Here is a 24,873-nt window from a genome sequence, read left to right as displayed (position 1 = left end):
ATATAAGCATAGACGGGTCTTAAATCATTATTCTAGCAGCCTAAAAACTCTTTTAATCTCTCAATAGATATTTACATTATCTATCAGTACCTTCTTATCGCTACCTATGATACAAAGAAACTGAGTGAGTCAGGTTGGGAAACCTAATGAGTACATAAGGTTTTCAACCCACAATATTATAATCTTTAATTATATATTCTTCAACATTCAAATAACCCAGTTACCCCATTCCCTTTATCCTCACCTTCTAATCCTAATATGATGATCTCAAGAGATCTTTCCTAAAGGATCTTTATTCGTAGACATCTATAATTCTTAGGTGATCAGGCATGACAGTATACTAATACTTTGGGTAAACACGACAACACGACAATACATTAGTACTTTGGATAGTCACAGTAGGCACGACAGTACAATAGTACTTGGGATAGTCGCAACAGTACAAAAGTACTTGGGATTGGAACAATAGTTCAAAGATACTTGGGGTAGACACAACAATACAAAATTACTTGTGGTAGGCACAACAATATAAAAGTACTTGGGATAGGCACAATAGACACGACTTATTATTTCGCACGGCTTTTACTAACCTATCATAGCCACTATCTCACACATCCCTATCACAACCTCTCATTTGTTATTTCACACAACCCCTTCACTACCCAAATCATATTATTAAGTATGATAAATATATGGTTAAATCAAGTAACATCCATATTGTACGACTACATTAAACACAGTAAAGACAACATGTCGCGATTGGTCAGAGGTGGCGACGTGTCAATTTCCTATGGTGCCACATGTCGCGATTTGGGTGGTGTGTCAGTGCGTGCCGCACATATAGTCAGTGCGCACGAAATTTCCTGTTTTCTTTGAAAATTCATATCGTACTCATATAAGTTCCATTTTCGACAGGTTTTATATCCATGCATAGCTATCGACGAGATCTACAACTTTCATTTAGACTCCGTTGGCTAATTTTGCTTTATTTTCAAAGTTATATTTTTACAGGTTTAGACTGTTAAAGTCCGTGTAAAAATCATAACTTTCTCATTAGGTATCCATTCTCGACTGTCTTTATATCGACGGATAGGTATGGAAGAGATCTTCAACACCAATTTAGATTGTTTTTCCTAACAATCAACCGTTCAAAATTTCTATATCAGTGTTGCACACTATTTGTGACAACCCGAGACTTTTCCCGTTATCCTTACCCAGTTTCCGTTCATAAAATTTGGGTTTTTATTAAATTCCGTCAAATTTATTAATTTGGGAAGGACCTTAAGTTTTAAATAAATAATATGAATTTTTATACGATTCAGAATAAACCGGGAATCACGCGAAAAACTTGAAACTTCCTCGAAAATCACCGAGTTTACGGTCGTAAACTCGTGTAGACCGTAAACCCAGTTTACGGTCGGTGCCAGGTGGACCCCCCCTGACCGAGAACTCCACCCTATATATAGGGTATTTGGCCTTCATTTCACACTTTAAACACTCCAAAGACTTTCTCTCTCTACTCTCTCTCTCTACAATTTTCGAGTTTGCTCAAGAAATCCTCAAGAATGTAAGCGATTCCTTCCTTTGGGTGTTAATCCTTCCTATACCCATGATTCACTCTTGATTCATCCATGTATTTCACTTTTTATCTAGATCTTCAAGAATCCTCAAGAACACCTTAGTGTTTTGGACCGAAAACACCTTTCTTTGCCTTCAAATCGTAAGTATCATCCTCTTATACTTATATCTAGTTAGGATTCTAGAGTTTTGCCTTGAAATCGTCACTTTTCCATGAACAAAAGGTGTTTACGGTCTAGTGTATCTCCTTAGACCATACACCCTTCAATGACCGTAAAGTCATGGGCCGTAAACCCAAAGACCGTAAACCCATGGACCGTAAACCTTATGACCGTAAGGTCATTAGACCGTGAACCCATGGAACTGTAAACCCATGGACCGTAAACCCATGATCGTACACTCCTGATTACGGCCACAAACTCCCCTCTTCAATCACATGTGATTCTAACACTTAGTTTTAAGTGTTTCCTAGTCCCTAAGGTGGTTCTTTCCATAACGAATAGTGTTATGCCCTCACCTAACACATATATGTACTTTTACATGCTAAATATGATCCGTTTGTGCTCGAGGCTTTATTTGACACTCAGCAATTCCTAGCAACTTACACTCGAATCCCACGTCAAACTGTGAGTTCATACCCCTACGCCTTTTCAGAGTTTTTCATGTTTTCAGGGGGGGAACACAAGCAAAAGTACAAGGAAACTTGTGCTCAAAGTATATTATTTTGTATAAGATAATTATATTTTCAGCATGCTTTTAAACACAGAAAACAGTTTTACCAAACGATTAAGAAATCGACTCGTAGAAACAGTTTTCAAACTAAAGTAATGAACTCGTGAAACATTTCGTAAAATGTATATCATACAGATTATCAACATGATTTTTAGTATTATTACTTGTAAATTGTTAGTCTAAAGTTGGGGAGACGTCCTTAGTAACACTCCTACCGAATTCGAGAGTGTAGGACTAGCACTTGTAACCAGAATCTCTTGTAGGTAGAGCGTGACTGTTGTGTATAGATCTATACGGGATTGACTATCCCGCACCTAAACTGCTAGCTACAGTTATGCATACATGCCTGTGGTGACAAAGTCATAAAAGGATACTGGCCCCGTTACATGCCATATCAAGTTTAAGTATGGTTATGACACCCACAACCCAGATAACAGTAATTTACATTTGTAATAATGAAACAAGTGAACTAACCTCAAAGTAATAACCGATTCGATTACTAGAGGGTATTAATAACACCCTTAGGATTTAGTTCACCACTTATTTATTAGTTTTATTTATGTAATAAGGCTAATACACCTCACAAGGAGCAAACAGGGTTTTTCCAAGAAAACTACGTCTAACGATATAAGTATGGTAGATACTCTTACACCTAAGACTAGAAACAAATAATTCAAATAATGTACACTTAAGGAAAATATAGGATTTTCCAGGGTAAACCTCGGTATTTTACAAATAATTGGTTCATTATTCAACTAACGAACATTCAATAGTAATTCCATGACTGCTTAGTTTATGCAATCCAGGTTACGTATGAAGAATACCTGATAGACTGTGGAATGTGTGTTTTCCGCCTCATTCCCTGTTCCTTGTTTGGTTGTGGGTTTAGGGCAGATCCACACAATCGACTGTCTATTCGATATTGGTTTATACATAACTAGTATGAACTAAGAAGTCATAGAAGAAATAGGTTAATCATACTTTACATAAGAAAATATTGGATTTTCTTGAGAAACACTTTCAACAGACATCAAAGAATCATTTTTACTTAACATTCATTACATAAGAAAATACAAGGTTTTAAGGAGAAACATAGCGTACTTTTCGAAAGAATAAAGAATAGTTTTCTAAAACATAACGCTTATGAACTCACCATCTTTATGCTGATACTCTTTCAAAACCTGCTTGTATTCTCAGGACATTAGTAGACAGGTACACGCACCGGGTTCAAGAAGATGGAGCATATTAGCTTCGAGTCTTTACTTGTTATTTACTTTTGGAGTCAATCGTGTATGATTCAAATGTAATGTAAACCTTATACTATTAATACAATGGTTGTGGTTGCTTTGATTACTATTATACAATTGTTGTGATACTACAAATGACGTCCTCTACCCCCGAACGTTTTCGTCGTTTCGGTTTGGGGGTGTGACACTATTGTGCTGAAACTTTAGAAAAATCTTAACTTCCTTTTACGAAGTCAGATTTGGACGTTCGATATATGCACGCTCTCGGTTTTAGGACTACTACCACTTTCGTTTAGACTACTTAGGCTAAAAAGTAATTTATCCAAATTTCACTTTTTACAATACGCAGAGTCGTGCCGGTTTAATTGCGAGATGTCGAAGAAGCATAACTTCTTCATACGAAGTCAGATTTCAGCGTTCTTTATATGTGTCGAAATCCTTGTCACAAATACTATAACTTGGTTAATATTAATCATACTAAATAATCTCCTATTTAAAAGTCATTATTATGGCGTATAATAACTTATTTGCCTAGCACGAATTTGCGGATGTTACAGGTTGGGCCCAACATTATAATGTCAACATCAAATCACCGAGGGGGACCAAAGATATCGCTTTTCCTATTATGGCAAAATGAACGAATAAAATTTAACTACATAATCATAATTTACTCATCATGGCTTACATGGATATACATTTTATAACATCCATTTACAATTGTGCTTATGTAATACCAATGTATAACAGAATTGTAAATTATAATTTATACATCTCTTCTTGAAGAATAAAAGATATTACCATCTTAGAATTACTCGTGATTGAATCCATGAGGTAATCGTTAAGTGCGAGTTTTCTAATACCTAAAATTTTTATTTAAGTACTTATGAGTGTTAGTCATAATCTCTATGCAATGTCCAATTACCATGGACAATCTATTAATACTCCATGACAGTCTTAAATCACTACTTACTCCTAAGACTATGTCTGACTGTAGAAGAGTAACTTAATACTCAGGAAGTGGATTCTAAACATGTAAAAGTAGAACATAGTGATAAGCTAATGAAATGACTGATCTTAGTCATATATGAAGATCTCCACTTAAAAATCTCGAAATCAGATAATGCCTTATACTTCTTAAGTTCTCAAATTTAAAACAAATTATTCCAAGTGTGCTCAAGTCAAATCATTTGCAAATTAAATGCCTTATGACTAATTTATGCTTCTATACTTGGTTAGTGATATTGACTTAGTATATGGACCGACAAGATATTCTTTCGATATGTTTCTATTGACTATGATGTCTTTACATTCGAATAACAATCAAATGTGATGGTACTTACTGAGTATACACCATGTGAGCTTGCGTGAATTTAGGATCCATACATGAGGTAAGTTCACCATAACAATTATAAGAAACTTCAAAATACCATCAATGATTGAATTTCAACAATTATGTCACTAATGAATCTCTTTTAGTCACATAGTTATATTTGTATTCTAACTGGTTGTAATATACTGTATGTTTATTTCTTAATCAACAATAATGTATTACTTGGTAGTCTTCCAAGCTAATACTTCACCATTCAATGAAAACATGAATCTTGAATGCGAACGAAGTCATCTTTATTAGCCTGGAACTTAACATCAGCGTCAGCTTTACATTGATCTATTCCATATTAACAAATCCTTTCTTTTCTCTGCCTGTGGCATCAAGGAATGTAACGTCCGAAAAACAGTAATAAAGTTTTTCATTGGAAGTCTATCAAACCATTCATCAATTATTCAAAATCAAACACCAAGTCATAATATTCAAAATAATGTACACTTAAGGAAAATATAGGATTTTCCAGGGTAAACCTCGGTATTTTACAAATAATTGGTTCATTATTCAACTAACGAACATTCAATAGTAATTCCATGACTGCTTAGTTTATGCAATCCAGGTTACGTATGAAGAATACCTGATAGACTGTGGAATGTGTGTTTTCCGCCTCATTCCCTGTTCCTTGTTTGGTTGTGGGTTTAGGGCAGATCCACACAATCGACTGTCTATTCGATATTGGTTTATACATAACTAGTATGAACTAAGAAGTCATAGAAGAAATAGGTTAATCATACTTTACATAAGAAAATATTGGATTTTCTTGAGAAACACTTTCAACAGACATCAAAGAATCATTTTTACTTAACATTCATTACATAAGAAAATATAAGGTTTTCAGGAGAAACATAGCGTACTTTTCGAAAGAATAAATAATAGTTTTCTAAAACATAACGCTTATGAACTCACCATATTTATGCTGATACTCTTTCAAAACCTGCTTGTATTCTCAGGACATTAGTAGACAGGTACACGCACCGGGTTCAAGAAGATGGAGCATAGTAGCTTCGAGTCTTTACTTGTTATTTACTTTTGGAGTCAATCGTGTATGATTCAAATGTAATGTAAACCTTATACTATTAATACAATGGTTGTGGTTGCTTTGATTACTATTATTCAATTGTTGTGATACTACAAATGACGTCCTCCACCCCCGAACGTTTCCGCCGTTTTGGTTTGGGGGTGTGACAGATTGGTATCAGAGCATTGTTTATAGTGAACTTAGTATATCAACCAGTAAAAGATATACAACTATAAATACAATGGGGCCAGAGTGCTCTGACTAAAAGTATACTTTTAAAATATAAGTATTTTACGATAAGTATACTAATAAGCATACATACTAATGACAAGTATCACAATAAGAACAAGTAAGAACAAAACAAACAAAAGTATTTAGATGTTGGACACTACAGTCAAACCTGAGCAGTTATGTAGTCATATCTGGAATAAATATAACCTGATCAACTATATTTATTCGAGATACGACCAACATGTGTTTGGGAGTGATAGTGGTGTCGCAACGAGTCTAAAACTTACCTAACTCCATATTCAAAAGCTTCCTAGAACTAAACATAAAGATAAAATACTATAGGAGTATTTTAGGCACTATAACAAACTTACATAAGAACTAAAAGACCTATGCTGGCAGGTCTATAGTTGCGAAGTGCATGCTTCCAGGGTTGTATATAATTGAGATCTTATAGACTCAGAATTGGTTATTTACGCTCTATTACTTGTTCCTTGTTTGGTTGTGGTTTTGGAGTAGGATCACCTATTCGAAGGTCTATTTGATCTTGGTTATATATAACTTGCATAGGAGGACCCAGTTTGGATCATCAATAACTAAAAGAAGAAATGTTTACTTAACCTCATAGGATTCTCTAGACATCCCCATTTTCGTACGAACAACCTAGATATAGATAGCCACTTCAACCGCCAACAGAGGAATCAAAGAGGAACCAAAGAGGATTCATAAAGAGGGTTCCTAGAAGGAATCACACGAAGATACAAATCCTCCATTAGGAAGTGACGGAGATCTGTAAGTAGAAACCGGAGCAGGAGCTGCGGTGAATAGGAAAAACTATAGGAAAGTTCAGAGACAACAAATCCCCACAGCTGAACTCAGGACCATCATAACTAGAACAGAAACCCCTCCCGAGGCGCGCCAGGTGGTAGAACACCATATACGTCATACTAATAATTAACTAGTTAATATGATCTAGTGAGTCAGTGATTACACTACTCACACTATGTGTTAGGCTTATCGCCTTTTTCATATCCGTTAGTATCAGTAAACCAGATCCATAACTTCATTCAGAGGGTGGTCACTATCAAATTCATAAGTCTATGTTGCATAGACCTCTATTACGAATTGATTCAAAAGTCGGAACATGATACATTCAAAACCGAAACCATTTCTATTCAGATAACATTCGATTCGTAGCCACTAAGGACTTACCCTCATTTCGTCTTATTAGCAGAAAGATGCCACCTAAGAAGTCGAATAGAAACATGAACAACGCACCCCCACCGCCACCTCCTCCGTATGACCCGGTTGTCTTTCAGGCAGCAGTGACAGCCGCAGTGACAACTGTCATGGCACAGGTCAATGCAAGTGGTACCAGTGGATCGGGTAGTGGAACCAACAACTCTAACCACGGACGCACAAGGGAGTGCTCATACAAAGACTTCATGATTTGCGGACCCAAATTCTTCGATGGAAGTGGGGGAGTCATTGCTCTAATGCGATGGTTCGAAAAGACAGAATCGATTTTTGAGCTCTGCGGGTGTCCAGAAGGGAGCAAAGTGAAGTTTGTTGCCTGCACTTTCTCTAACAGAGCCCTTACATGGTGGAATAGCCATGTCAAGTCACTGACTCTTCCGATCGCAAACGCAATGGGCTGGGAAAATTTGAAACAAATGATGCTGGAAGAGTACTGCCCAAGGGGCGAAGTGCAAAAACTAGAGCATGAGCTATGGAATCTCACCATGGTAGGCTCAGACATAGAAGCCTACACAGACCGATTCAACGACTTAGCTGCACTATGCCCTGGGATGGTTACCCCGGAAAGTAAGAAGGTAGAAAGATTCATTTGGGGACTACTTCTCCAATCCAAGGAAACGTGATAACGGCAAAACCTCTTACGTTCGACAGTGCCAAACGCTTGGCTCAAACATTGGTGGACTACAGGATCCGCCAAGGCATAATGGACCCCGTTCCCGAGTCAACAAAAGGAGACGATGATAATCAAGGGTCCGAGAGCAGAAAGAAGAGGCACTCAGCACAAGAACCCTCCGAGGAACAACAGACACGTACTGCCTATGCTGCCCCGACGCCAACCACCTCAGCACCTGGAAGTCGCTATGCTGGAACCCTCCCTAAATGTAATAAGTGCAACTTCCATCATATTGGAAGGTGTCGGAAGTTGTATTGCAAGAACTGCCTCCGAAGGGGACACACCATCCACTTCTGTAGGGCACCGGCACGACCAATCTCTCAGGTCCCATTTGAGGAAGCAAGTCAGACCTGCCACAAATGTAGTGAATCGGGATACTTCAGGAGAGATTGTCCCTTGGTCAGGAACCCTGGTGAAGATGGAAGAGTGCTAATGATCACCGCAGGAGAGTCTACCCCAGAGACCCCCGAAATCAGCGGTACGTCTCCCAAATCGAATCTTTTCCCAAACCTACATTTTTCAAAGAAACCATTTCACGATTAAGTTCTAACGATAATAGTTTCTTCCTTGTTTAAACTAAGCACATAGTTTATATATAGAAACTAAATAGTCTTTCTGGTAAGCTATAACGGCTCGGTGTAAACATTAGGGTTATATATGACAGGGTCACTCATTCGATTGTCTTATCACTCTTAATTATATATGACTTGTAGACACCAAGCGATTATAGAAAGACTGGATAGGGATCATAATATCAAGTAGCATTCATCATAAAAATCTTTCAGTTAATACACACGAAGGGCAATGCAAAACTATCGTAGTACTAATTTCCGAATCGAAACAGAAAACACCGAGAATACACCCAGATGCACCAATGTTCTAACCAAGTACCCTTTCCGAACTAACTTAACCCGAAACTCCACGACGTCTTTCCGTTGAGTCCGATTGATTATGCATTATACCAAAACCACGTGTTACCGAGGAGATTCTTTGCCTTAAGCCGACTGAATAACACAACTCTCGTCACTCATAACGATAAACTAGATGCGAACCCCCGAAATTTCATCTCGCCTCAAACTCTCAAAAATATTCATACAAGGGGTATGGTATCCAACCGTAACCTTCCTTAAGCACCCTCAACAGACCATTTTGGAAACACCCCTCGCGTAACAAGTCAAGTTCAAGCACAGAGGCTAGGGACACATACGGTTAGCCTATCAATGTTAAATGTGCACGCGAGGGTGGTGTATAATTAAGATCCTGCAGACTTAGGATGTGTGTTTCCGCCCTATCTCCAGTTCCTTGTTTGGTTGTGGACCTGGGGCAGTGACACCCATCCGACCGTCTTATTAATCTTAATTATATACGACTTGTGTACATGAGACAATGATAAACGGACCAGGTATGAGTCCTACCATGAACTCAAGGACAAAGGTTGCTCAGAACTACGAAAGAACATTCTACCAGTTGGATGAACGTGGCCAGGCAACTCCAAACTACACATCATTCACAGATCAGAATAGCAGATACAGCAGTGATGACCTGCTGAATCACCCAGCAAGGATTTGAATTCACTAGAGAACGCGAGAGTTGTATGAAACCCAAGGGCTCTACCGATCCCGGAGAAACGTCGGTCCGATGAGACACTTGTGATAACCTTCATCTTTTTCTAAAATCCAAGAATTTTATTTCGTGTTCGAATTTCGGGACGAAATTCCCTCTAACGGGGGGATGATGTGACAACCCGAGACTTTTCCCGTTATCCTTACCCAGTTTCCGTTAATAAAATTTGGGTTTTTATTAAATTCAGTCAAATTTCTTAATTTGGGAAGGACCTTAAGTTTTGAATAAATAATATGTATTTTTATACGATTCGGAATAAACCGGGAATCACGCGAAAAACTTGAAACTTCCTCGAAAATCGCCGAGTTCACGGTCAGGACGAGTTTACGGTCGTAAACTCGTGTAGACCGTAAACCCAGTTTGCAGTCGGTGCCAGGTGGACCCCCCCTGACCGAGAACTCCACCCTATATATAGGGTATTTGGCCTTCATTTCACACTTTAAACACTCCAAAGACTTTGTCTCTCTACTCTCTCTCTACAGTTTTCGATTTTGCTCAAGAAATCCTCAAGAATGTAAGTGATTCCTTCCTTTGGGTGTTAATCCTTCCTATACCCATGATTCACTCTTGATTCATCCATGGATTTCACTTTTTATCTAGATCTTCAAGAATCCTCAAGAACACCTTAGTGTTTTGGACCGAAAACACCTTTCTTTGCCTTCAAATCGTAAGTATCATCCTCTTATACTTATATCTAGTTAGGATTCTGGAGTTTTGCCTTGAAATCGTCACTTTTCCATGAACAAAAGGTGGTTACGGTCTAGTGTATCTCCTTAGACCGTACACCCTTCAATGACCGTAAACTCATGGGTCGTAAACCCAAATACTGAAAACCCATGGACCGTAAACCTTATGACCGTAAGGTCATTAGACCTTGAACCCATGGAACCGTAAACCGATGGACCATAAACCCATGACCGTACACTCCTGATTACGGCCGCAAACTCCCCTCTTCAATCATATGTGATTCTAAAACTTAGTTTTAAGTGTTTCCTAGTCCCTAAGGTGGTTCTTTCCATAACGAATAGTGATATGCCCTCACCTAACACATATATGTACTTTTACATGCTAAATATGATCCGTTTGTGCTCGAGGCTTTATTTGACACTCAGCAATTCCTAGCAACTTACACTCGAATCCCAAGTCAAACTGTGAGTTCATACCCCTACGCTTTTTTCGAGTTTTTCATGTTTTCAGGGGGGAACACAAGCAAAAGTACAAGGAAACTTGTGCTCAAAGTATATTATTTTGTATAAGATAATTATATTTTCAGCATGCTTTTAAACACAGAAAACAGTTTTACCAAACGATTAAAAAATCGACTTGTAGAAACAGTTTTCAAACTAAAGTAATGAACTCGTGAAACATTTCGTAAAATGTATATCATACAGATTATCAACATGATTTTTAGTATTATTACTTGTAAATTGTTAGTCTAAAGTTGGGGAGACGTCCTTAGTAACACTCCTACCGAATTCGAGAGTGTAGGACTAGCACTTGTAACCAGAATCTCTTGTAGGGAGAGCGTGACTGTTGTGTATAGATCTATACGGGATTGACTATCCCGCACCTAAACTGCTAGCTACAGTTAGGCATACATGCCTGTGGTGGCAAAGTCATAAAAGGATACTAGCCCCGTTACGTGCCATATCAAGTTTAAGTATGGTTATGACACCCACAACCTAGATAACAGTAATTTACATTTGTAATAATGAAACAAGTGAACTAACCTCAAAGTAATAACCGATTCGATTACTAGAGGGTATTAATAATACCCTTAGGATTTAGTTCACCACTTATTTATTAGTTTTATTTATGTAATAAGGCTAATACACCTCACAAGGAGCAAACAGGGTTTTTCCAAGAAAACTACGTCTAACGATATAAGTATGGTAGATACTCTTACACCTCAGACTAGAAACAAATAATTCAAATAATGTACAGTTAAGGAAAATATAGGATTTTCCAGGGTAAACCTCGATATTTTACAAATAATTGGTTCATTATTAAACTAACGAACATTCAATAGTAATTCCATGACTGCTTAGTTTATGCAATCCAGGTTACGTATGAAGAATACCTGATAGACTGTGGAATGTATGTTTTCCGCCTCATTCCCTGTTCCTTGTTTGGTTGTGGGTTTAGGGCAGATCCACACAATCGACTGTATATTCAATATTGGTTTATACATAACTAGTATGAACTAAGAAGTCATAGAAGAAATAGGTTAATCATACTTTACATAAGAAAATATTGGATTTTCTTGAGAAACACTTTTAACAGACATCAAAGAATCATTTTTACTTAACATTCATTACATAAGAAAATACAAGGTTTTCAGGAGAAACATAGCGTACTTTTCGAAAGAATAAAGAATAGTTTTCTAAAACATAACGCTTATGAACTCACCATCTTTATGCTGATACTCTTTCAAAACCTGCTGGTATTCTCAGGACATTAGTAGACAGGTACACACACCGGGTTCAAGAAGATGGAGCATATTAGCTTCGAGTCTTTACTTGTTATTTACTTTTGGAGTCAATCGTGTATGATTCAAATGTAATGTAAACCTTATACTATTAATACAATGGTTGTGGTTGCTTTGATTACTATTATTCAATTGTTGTGATACTACAAATGACGTCCTCCACCCCCGAACGTTTCCGTCGTTTCGGTTTGGGGGTGTGACACTATTGTGCTGAAACTTTAGAAAAATCTTAACTTCCTTTTACGAAGTCAGATTTGGACGTTCTATATATACACGCTCTCGGTTTTAGGACTACTACCACTTTCGTTTAGACTACTTAGGCTAAAAAGTAATTTATCCAAATTTCACTTTTTACAATACGCAGAGTCGTGCCGGTTTAATTGCGAGACGTCGAAGAAGCATAACTTCTTCATACGAAGTCAGATTTCAGCGTTCTTTATATGTGTCGAAATCCTTGTCACAAATACTATAACTTGGTTAATATTAATCATACTAAATAATCTCCTATTTAAAAGTCATTATTATGGCGTATAATAACTTATTTGCCTAGCACGAATTTGCGGATGTTACAGGTTGGGCCCAACACTATAATGTCAACATCAAATCACCGAGGGGGACCAAATATATCGCTTTTCCTACTAAGGCAAAATGAACGAATAAAATTGAACTACATAATCATAATTTACTCATCATGTCTTACATGGATATACATTTTATAACATCCATTTACAATTGTGCTTATGTAATACCAATGTATAACAGAATTGTAAATTATAATTTATACATCTCTTCTTGAAGAATAAAAGATATTACCATCTTAGAATTACTCGTGATTGAATCCATGAGGTAATCGTTAAGTGCGAGTTTTCTAATACCTAAAATTTTTATTTAAGTACTTATGAGTGTTAGTCATAATCTCTATGCAATGTCCAATTACCATGGACAATCTATTAATACTCCATGACAGTCTTAAATCACTACTTACTCCTAAGACTATGTCTGACTGTGGAAGAGTAACTTAATACTCAGGAAGTGGATTCTAAACATGTAAAAGTAGAACATAGTGATAAGCTAATGAAATGACTGATCTTAATCATATATTAAGATCTCCACTTAAAAATCTCCAAATCAGATAATGCCTTATACTGCTTAAGTTCTCAAATTTAAAACAAATTATTCCAAGTGTGCTCAAGTCAAATCATTTGCAAATTAAATGCCTTATGACTAATTTATGCTTCTATACTTGGTTAGTGATATTGACTTAGTATATGGATCGACAAGATTTTCTTTCGATATGTTTCTATTGACTATGATGTCTTTACATTCGAATAACAATCAAATGTGATGGTACTTACTGAGTATACACCATGTGAGCTTGCGTGAATTTAGGATCCATACATGAGGTAAGTTCACCATAACAATTATAAGAAACTTCAAAATACCATCAATGATTGAATTTCAACAATTATGTCACTAATGAATCTCTTTTAGTCACATAGTTATATTTGTATTCTAACTGGTTGTAATATACTGTAAGTTTATTTCTTAATCAACAATAATGTATTACTTGGTAGTCTTCCAAGCTAATACTTCACCATTAAATGAAAACATGAATCTTGAATGCGAACGAAGTCATCTTTATTAGCTTGGAACTTAACATCAGCGTCAGCTTTACATTGATCTATTCCATATTAACAAATCCTTTCTTTTCTCTGCCTGTGGCATCAAGGAATGTAACGTCCGAAAAACAGTAATAAAGTTTTTCATTGGAAGTCTATCAAACCATTCATCAATTATTCAAAATCAAACACCAAGTCATAATATTCAAAACATCAGAGTACCATTATTCAGAATGCGTAAATCATGAGGGGATGATGATGTGCCATCACGCTGGGCCCTTCCCTTTTGAACCAAAAGTACCTGAAACCATAAAAATAAACTGTAAGAATAACACTTAGTGAGTTCCCCAAAGTAACACATACCATACATAAGGAAGTGATGCTATGGGCCAAATCATAGTCTTACAATCATATCCTGTCATGGGCCAAATCATGGTCATTCCTTGAAATGTCGAGGGTCAAATCTCGGTCTTACATACAAGTGTCTGGGGCTAGATCCTGGTCTTTCATGAAATTTCCAGGGGCTAGATCCTGGTCTTTCATATAATTGCCAGGTGCCAGATCTTGGTCTTTCATGTAAGTATCACAAAGACAACTAGCATTCTACATAGCAAAGTAATGGGCTGCCATTGGTGCCTTTGACCCACGGGTATAGTGAGGAGAATCACCCCACAGACAGCTGAGAAAACTGAATAGCACACTACTCCGTGATCAACTCTATCAGTCACCTTTATGGATTCAACGACACAATCTCAACATACAGATCAAAATACCTAAAATACCCCTAGGTCAAACCCTAGTCAAAATCCAGGTCAAAGTCAACTGAGTCAACCGAGTTGACTTAGTGAGTATGTTGGGGATACTTAACAGGTATGCGAGGCGTACCACGCGTTTGACAAAAAAAGAGGGGCTAACCACGTACGCGCATCGTACCCTTTGGTACACCCAGCGTATACGACTGCCAACCAACTCAACCCATTAAGTGCTTAATCCTTAAGCACCTTCACCCAAAATCATAATCCAGACCCTAAAAGGTGATCTTAACCATAAAGTTTCCAACTTTATGGTTTTGCATGGCTATTAAGACCTTAACAACAAAAACCCTAGCTTCTTGACCTATTAAGACAACCTAGACCATGCATGAGAAGAAACCAATGTCCAAGATCCCTTTTTATGACTTAACACACGCCTAAACATCTGAAAGGACAACTCAAACATCTTGGAGCATTCCATGCTCACAATGGTCAAGATTTGGGACAAAAGGGGCCAACTTTAAGCTAAAACTAGATCTAAAAGAAATGCTCATCAAGGTTAGAGCTTTATACCTGCCAAAGTTGCACAAAGGAATGTAAATGCTGGATCCAAGGCCTTGAGTGAAACACCATAACCTCAAGGTTCTTCCTTCTTCTCCAAAAGCTCCAAAATGGCACCAAAAGGCTCTTCAAGCTTCATAAGGCAGTCACACACTTTAGGGTTTCGAAATAAGGAAGGACGTTGGGGTTAATAGAGTGCATGAGGCGATACAGATGTTTAAATAGGGTCCAAATCGTAAAATTTAGGGTTTTCATCCTAGCTGTGTAAGCCCAACGTACTCAGAGTACGCCCAACGTACTCATGCATGGCCAATAATTGCGAAAATGATGAAAATGCCATTCGGGTTTATAAATTTGCAAACAAATAATAATCCAAAGGTCAAAAGAGAATACCTGACCAAAGACACTTCTTTGTTGCGTAGAGCCTTCGTCTTCTGATCCAAGATCACCACTGGCCTCTCCACATAATTCAGGTGATCATCAACTTGAATGTCATCCAAAGGAACAACTGCGGATTTATCAGCCACACACTTCCGAAGCTGAGACACATGGAAGGTGTTATGAATCTGGCAGAGTTCATCAGGAAAATCCAGTTGGTATGCAACCTTGCCCACCCAAGCAGATATTCTGAAAGGACCAATGAATCCGGGGCTTGGCTTGCCTCGCTTCCGAAATCGCATGACATCTTTCCACGGTGACACCTTCAGAAGCACCAAATCTCCTACCTCAAATTCGAGGTCCGAACGTCACCGATCTACATAACTCTTTTGTCGGCTCTGCGTGATTAGGAACCTGTCGCACACTTGTTGAATTAACTCAGTGGTCTTGAGTACAAGCTCAGTACTCCCCATGAGCCGATCCCCAACCTTCCCCAACAAACTGAGTTCCTACACCTCCTTCCATAAAACATATCAAACGGTGGTCTGTCAATAATGACATGATAACTGTTGTTGTAGGAGAACTCGGCCAGTGGAAGGTAAGTATCCCAACCCCCTACAAAATCTAATACACAATCCCGGAGCATATCTTCGAACGTCTGAATCATCTTCTCTATTTGGTCGTCAGTCTGGGGTGATATGTTGTACTAAAATGCAGCCGAGTACCCAATTACTCATGAAACTTCCTCCAAAACCTGGAGGTGAAACGAACATCCCAGTTTGAAACCGCAAAAACTAGCACCATATGTCGAACTACCACCTCCCGAACGTAGATGTTAGCTAACTTCTCACCAGATATGATCTCTGGAATCGGTATGAAATGTGCACTCTTGGTCAATCTATCAACAATGACCCAGATAGAATCAACTCTACGTGCCATACTTGGAAGCTATGTGACGAAATCCATGGTAATCTCTTCGCACTTCCATATGGGAATGAGTAAGGGCTGCATCTTGTTGTGGCGTCTCTGATGTTTGGCCTTGACTTTCCTGCAAGTCAGGCACCACTCAACAAACCAAGCTACTTCCTTTTTCATAGAGGGCCACCAATAACTCAACCTCATATCCCTATAAATCTTCGTGGCCCCCGGATGGATAGACAACTTTGACTTATGCGCCTCCTCCAGAATTGTCTGCCTCACCCTACCTGTTTTTAGAACCCAAATTCTACGACACTGAGTCAACAACCCCCAACTGTCTCTGAGAAATAAGGGAATTTATCCCCTGATCAGCTCAGCCTTCCAGTTCTCCTTTTTCAATCCCTCCACCTGAGCCCTTTTTTTTTTATCAAATCCAACAAAGGCGAAGTGACAACCATCCTCAAACAGATATCCCTTATAGAAGAACTCACGGCCTTATGACTCAAAGCATCGGCCACCACATTGGCTTTACTAAGGAGGTATAGGATCTCGCAATGATAATTCTTTACCATATCTAGCCATCTCCGCTGCCAGATATTCAAATTCGGCTGATCCGTCAAGTATCTAAAACTCTTATGGTCAATGTAAATAGTATACTTAACCCCATATAGATAGTTCCTCAAAATCTTGAGGGCAAAAACCATAACCCCCAACTACAAATCAGGTGTAAGGTAATTCGCCTCATGGGGCTTCAAATGTCTTGAAGTGTAAGTAATCACATGGACCCTCTGCAGAAGAACAACTCCCAAGCCCGAAATAGAGGCATACAAAATCATCCAAACTGTCGGGAAGCGCGAGAATCGGGGCCTCGCACAATCTTTTCCTCAGAGTCTCAAAATCCAACTTCTGATCAGGCTCCCACCGAAAAAACACATTCTTTTTCGTCAAGCGAGTCAGAGGCACTGCAATCTTGCAGAAGTCCTGGATATATCTCCGATAATACTCTGCGAGGCCTAGGAAACTCTGAATCTCGGATGGGGTCATCAGAACCTCCCATCGCATCATGACCTCAATGTTGGCCGGGTCGACCAATATACCCCTCTGGCTGACGATGTGCCCCAAGAACCGCACCTCTCGTAACCAGAACTCATGTTTGGGAGAATCTGGCATAAAGCCTCTCCCTCTTAAGGGTATCCAACACCTTGCAAAAATGCTCCTCATGATGCTCCTCGGTCTTTGAGTAGACCAGAATATCATCTATAAATACTATCATCGACCGATCCAGCATTGGCCTGCAAACCTGGATCATTAGATCCATGGACACTGCTGGTGCATTGGTGAGCCCGAAGGGCATCACCACAAACTCGTAATGACCATAGCGAGTCCTGAAGGCTTTCTACCGTACATCCTCATCTCTTACCCTCATCTGGTGGTAACCTGACCGTAAATCAATCTTGGAAAACCAAGATGCACCCTGAAGCTGATCAAATAAATCGCCAATCCTCAGGAGTGGGTAAGGGTTCTTCACCGTTAACTTATTCAACTCCCGGTAGTCAATACACATCCTGTGTGAACTGTCCTTTTTCACGAACAGAATCGGTGTTCCTCACGGAGAACTACTCGGTCGAATAAATCCCTTTTCTAGCAACTTCTGAAGCTACGCAGACAACTCCTGCATCTCAGGTGGCGCCATGCGATACGGTGCCTTAGCTATCGGAGCCGTACCAGGAACCAAATGAATTCGAAACTCGACCTACCTTTTGGGAGGTACTCCTGGAAAATCCTCAGGAAATACATCGAGAAAATCCCAAACAATGGGTACCCCAGTCAACCCCGTCGAGCCCTCAACTCGAGTGTCTACAACATAAGCTAGGAACCCATAACAACCCTGCTGAAGATATCTCCTGGCTCTCGCAGTTGAACAGAGAACCGGTCCATGCGAGGCTCCCTCACCAGGAATAACCAGTTCTCCACCACTTGGGGTTCGAACTCTCACTAACTGCCGATCATAATCAATCATGGTATCATTGGGCCCAACCAATCCATCCCGATAATAGCCTTCGATCCCCTCAAAGGAATCGACACCAAATCAATAGAGTATCTCTCACCAAAAAAATTCAAGACACACCCGCGATGAACCCTTGAAGCACTCACGGTACGGTCATTCGCAATCTCAGCCTACAGTGGAAAATCCAAAGTCACGTGAGCATCACAAAACTTCTTGCTAAGCGCAAGAGATACAAAAGATCGGGTAGCTTAAATCAAACAGAACATGAACGGACATACCATTAACCAGAAAGGTGACTATACAAGATCAAATATAACTATAAGCATAAATAAAGAAAGAAATAAAAGATAAGGATAAATGATATACCACTAACCACATACTGCGCTGCACGGGCCTCATCAGTGGTAAACGAAAATGCTCTGTTTTTCACCACAGGAGCCTCCGCCTTACCCTGGCGGCCATCAGTAATCCTCAAGGTGGCTGGTGCAGGAGCCGCCACCGCTCCTCTGGAAAATCTCGGACAATCGGCCTTTTTATGGCCGGTATGATTGAAATGAAAGTAAATCAGAGCAGTCCTGGGAAAGTCCCTACTCACGTGGCCCGTCTGGCCAGAACTAAAACAATATGAACCCGCCACTCGGCATGCCCCACTATGCGACTTGTTGTCACACCCCCAAAACGAGATGGCGGAAACATTCGGGGGAAGAGGATGTCATGTACAGTATCATAACAATGCATAATAGTAACACAAGAAACAACAACCATTGCATTAATATAATAGTTAATACATGTGTGTTCTGAGTATAGTTGTAAGACACCAAAAATATGTATATCAAAATAAAAGACGAGTCTTGAACATGCTCTGTCTTCTCAAAAACCTGATCCAGTGTACATGTCTACTGGTGACCTGAGAATACAAGTTATTTTGCAAGAGAGTATCAACATTTAAGTTGGTGAGTTCATAAGTATTTAATGTCAAATGTTTGTGTTTGTTTCATGAAAATGTTTGTGTTTGTTCAGTAAAAAGTTTGTATACTTCCCAGAAAATCCTATATTTTCTTATAAAAATGAAATGTAGTCTTTTACCTAAGACCCGACTGTTTCGTATGTTTGTTCTCTTGTTATATGTTTGTACTTGAAATACTATAATATGTAAGTTTTCCATATTTGTAAGACCATCTTTACTAGAAAAATAGTATGCATTTCTTATGTGAGAATATCACTATATGAATGTAATGGAAAATGAAGGTTTACAGTAGTATTTTGTAAAATAACCTACTGATGCATTAACTATCTTGTAACCAAATTTTTTAATTTAGGTTAAATGTGATTAGGTTATAACCATGCTTGATTGACTAGTATAAAACACGACGTTCTTCAGGCTTCGAAAATGGTATGACATTTGTCACCCGTAGACCTGCAGGTCCCACTGTAGCTAGCAGCAAGGTGTGGGATGGTCAATCCCGTATAGATCTATACACAAACTCACGCTCTCCCTCCAGGAGACTCTGGTTACAAAACGTGACATAACAAGTATATTGCTATATCATGAAATAGTATCTCACATTTTAGTTATCTTGTTCTTTTTATAGTATGCATGTTCCTTCTTATTCTTGTTATAGTATGTATGTATTGACTCATGTATGTTTCTCTGATCTAGAAATAGTGTGTACGGTCCTTTAAACTATACCTATTATAGTTTACTAGTATGTTTGTTTGAACTGTTACTGATTTGTAGAAAATACTCAATTGTTCAACAGAAGCAACTGAGTTAAGTATGTTCCTTAAAAAAAATGAGGGTTTAAATATTCATGTATGTATTTAGAAAGTATAATTATGATTTAGCCGACAGTCGGACTAGTGATCCTACCCTAAACCCACGACCAAACAAGGAACAGGAGTTAAGGTATTTAGCAATAGTCCTATGTCCGTTAAAGCATACTTATACATAAATAGATACACGAATATGATTTTGATAAAAACAAAAATCTAAGAATGGTTTTAAAATGGCTTTAACAAGTGTTTGAGTATAAGAAATCCTTTTGTTTGACGTTTTCACATGTAAGTGTTTAACACAATTATATTGTGTTCTACTTGTATTCTCCCCCTAAAAAGCATTTAAAAGTATTTAAAACTGTAATTTGTACGGGTATGAACTCACCTTATGTGGGTGATTCACTTGGAGATTTGATATAGGAAGATAAGTTTCACGAGTGAAGTCCCGAAGCACAAACGAGTCCTATTTAGCATATTAAGACATATATATATATATATATATATATATATATATATATATATATATATATATATATATATATACTACTTTATAATATATACATAATTGGAAGATCAAAAGTTTTAAGACCAAGTCTTAAAAACAAGGAGGTTGAATTTTGGCCTTTGGATGAATTTAAATGGTGGAGATTGTGATCTGTGTGAAAAAAAACCATCCAATCAAAATGCAAGGATTTAAACAAACAAACATTCTCTTTCATTATATATACTAAGGCTACTATGTATTATTATTACGTTTAATCTCTCAAGAAGCAAACTGCCACAAACCCTAATCGCTCTCACTTCCTCTCTCTAGAAACCCTAACCGTTGGTTGCAGCAACAACACCACTGCCTTGCACCGTCACGTCACCGTCTTCGCTACTAAGCCCTACCGGTTAACCTTCACGTCATCGTCACGCCATACTCTTTTCCACTCTCAAGAACATCCATTGCTTGACATTGTTGTAGCAGTGTAGCTTAACCCGACTAAAGAACATCTACTGCTTGATGTTGTTGGTAAATAGACGATCTCCCTCTCCCTGCTCTCTCTCTCTCTCTCTATCTCTCTTTCTCTCTGAAAACCATAAATCTGGTTTCTCATAACAAATACAATCCTCTCCTACCCGGCCAGTCGAGGAGGCATTCATGGGCTGTAAAAATCAGGTTTGATTGTTTTGTTTTTTCCATACATAATGCTTTTGATATCGCTAATGAATATGGTTTTGTTTTTTTAAGGTACAAATGTGCTACAATGGCAGGTTTGATCATTGGAAATATTTTATAGAGATATTTTATTGGGTTGATATTTGAACTCTAAAAGATGTATAACAGATAAAATGTTATATTGTCGTTGATTTATAGAAAATTATGTGATTTTTTTACTGAAACGTTCTTTCTTATTAAAGATGATGTCGATCCGGAGGTTTGAAACTTATATATATGATCAATGAGTTGGACTGAGGATTTAAAATTTAGTTTTTATTGAGATCTTTTCCGTAGATCTGGAGTTCATTTGTTAGATATGACGTGCATGTTATGTGTCTATCAAATGTGTATAGAAATAGCTTAGTTAATTTATTTTTTGTTTATGGGTTTTATGATTTCAGAATGTTAACCGTAGCTTAAGATAAATTATTTATTTTAATTTGTTTTGATTTTTTTATATTTTAAAGTATTCATTACGCCCCTTCATTTTTTGTTTGGTGTTTATGAAATATGTAGTGGATGCAACGTTTGACTTCAAGATATTTATTTTTTATGTTTATTATTTATCTTGTTTTATCCTTGATATGATTAGTATTGTAAACTTTAGATTATGAAAAAACAAATACACTTGAATTTTGATCTGTACGACTAAATGTGATAATACAGTAGTAGTTTTTGAATCTTTTGAGTACATATGGGGTTGATCTATAAAAGTTAAGCAGACTATTTCATTAATTAAATATAAGTTATAAATAAAACCGTTGTCGGGCTCCTGATTACGAAGTGGTAGAAAAGCCTACAAAACATAAAGCAATAGAAAAGCCTACAAGAAAAAAGATTTCAAATCTTTACAAATGACAACTCAAATATGAAAAGTTTTTTTTATTGAGGTTTAAAAACAATTTAAAAAGAGAATCCTTCCAATTATATAAAAAATCAAGGTTTCTAAAAGTTCTAAAATGATTGGTAAGTTATTATTATTAGTCTAATTAATATAATATATAACTTATTCCATTTTATTTATTTGTTGATTGGAGTTTTTTAAAATATTTGTATTTTGATTACTCTTTTAAGTATAATTCAAATTAATAAGTTTATTCTCTATTTTCTGGTATAATATCAAGTGGAATAGGGGATTATGACGGAGACTACATATCACATGGAGTGGGAGGAATGACGTAAGCAATGACATAAGAAGCCATTATTAAAGAAGACACATTATTGAAGACATGTGGCCTTTCAATATGGAAAGGAATTTGTAATTATTTATGGTTTTGTCTTTTATAATTATTGTATGCAAAGTGTCGGTAGCATAGTAAAATAAAGTATGTAAGACCTTCAATACTCTAGGGGGCATTAATGTAAATAGGTTTGTCATATTGCAATCAACCGATTGCAGTTCTATTATTGTACTCGGCTGCTTTGAGCCTATAAATAGGGCCTTTGCCCATATGGAATAAACAAGCTAAGTTTGAGTGTTTTAAGATTTGAGTTGTTCTCAATCTTCTTCTGTTGAAATAGTTCGTCTATTTCTGAATAGCAGAACCCTATCCAAACATATCCATATATTCATATAAACATATCAAACCAGACAATCAATCCATCGTCAATCCATTCCGACGCATCATTCAGGTATATTCTGTCTTAATTATATTAATTCTGCCATGTTTTTCAATTTGGTATCAGAGCTAAGTAACGTTCTTATTATTCTTATTACTAGTTTGCATATTCAATCTATCGTTAATAAGAATATATGCATATACAACATCATAAACATGATAAGCATCATAAACATGATAAACATCATAAACATGATAATGAATAACCATTGTTTTTAAAATATTCATATTTAAAAAAGTTATCAACAATTAAAATATTTATCGAAAGAAGATTTAATACTATAAATATGTCTCAAGATATTTTCAATTGTTAGATTACTTTTATTTCTTCATGATAGTATCATTTCGAGTTGTTTTAACTATTAATTCTACAAAATTTGAAATTTTTATTAAAATAATACTCGTTCTTAATAATCAAATTCATACTTGAAATATATATTTATGTCTAACAAAATTTTAATGAATTGTATTCCTAATAAAAATATTATTTTAAGAATACAGCAAATCCAAGAATCTATAAATAATTCTAAGAAAAATCTCAAGGATTCTTACAAACTTAATAATCAAGGCACGATTTTAAACAATAACCATATTCATGATGTTAGATATTTCATAAGAACTAGTATTAAAATCCGTTACAAGCAAATACGACGTCTAAAAACAAAACTATTTGTATTCTAAAACATATGTCTTTTAAACACTATTATAATTAACACTACTATTAAATAAATTTTAATCGTAACTTTAAATCTAAAACGAAACTAAACTATTATTATTATAAAATTATAATTATGAGTTTTTCAAGTCTAGATACAAATAAACAAGAATTAAATTTTTTTCGTAAAACATTGAAACAATCTAAAAATTTTCTTTTAGACTTAAAAATAGATTCTGACATATCAATGATAAATTGTATATCTAATATTGAAGCAATACATATAATAAATAATAGTATAAATTGGAAACAAGAACAAATAAAAAACCTTGAAGATGATTATCAAAGTCAATATATTTATGGACCACCTTCATTAGAAGAAAATTTTTTATATAGACAAGGAATGGTTAAAAATAAACAAAACAAATGAGAAAAAATACCTCCTCAATACATACCTAAATTATTTACATTTCCAACAAATTCAGATATTCTTTTTATTGACTGTGACCAAAATCCTGAAGCAAAAATTCAAGAATGGAGTAATAAAATGGGAGTACAAATTCAGTTAACCGAAGAATTAAGAAATTTACACCCAAAACACTTTCTTAATTATATCATTCATAAAACACAAGGTAACGCATATCGTTTCCTTTCATCTCTTGATGAAACCGAAACAATGATGATAGCCACCACTGATGCTATGGAAACATTTAAAAATGTATTAATCCGTCTTATTCAGGAATTCATAGGAAAACAAATTGAAGATAAAATATCAAAAGAAGCTTTTCAATTAGAATCATTATGGCATCTAACTAATTTACGAATTTGTAATATGTGTTATTTAGAACCATTTATATGCGAATATTCCGAACATTATTATAATTTAGATCCCACTAGAAATACGACGTCTAAAAACAAAACTATTTGTATTCTAAAACATATGTCTTTTAAACACTATTATAATTAACACTACTATTAAATAAATTTTAATCGTAACTTTAAATCTAAAACGAAACTAAACTATTATTATTATAAAATTATAATCATAAGTTTTTCAAGTCTAGATACAAATAAACAAGAATTAAAATTTTTTCGTAAAACATTGAAACAATCTAAAAATTTTCTTTTAGACTTAAAAATAGATTCTGACATATC

This window comes from Lactuca virosa, chromosome 9 (assembly GCF_052849685.1).
Source record: "Lactuca virosa cultivar CGN04683 chromosome 9, Lactuca_virosa_CGN04683_v6, whole genome shotgun sequence".
NCBI lineage: Eukaryota > Viridiplantae > Streptophyta > Magnoliopsida > Asterales > Asteraceae > Lactuca > Lactuca virosa.
The sequence above is the reverse complement of the archived record's forward strand: the minus strand, read 5'-3'. Positions refer to the sequence as shown.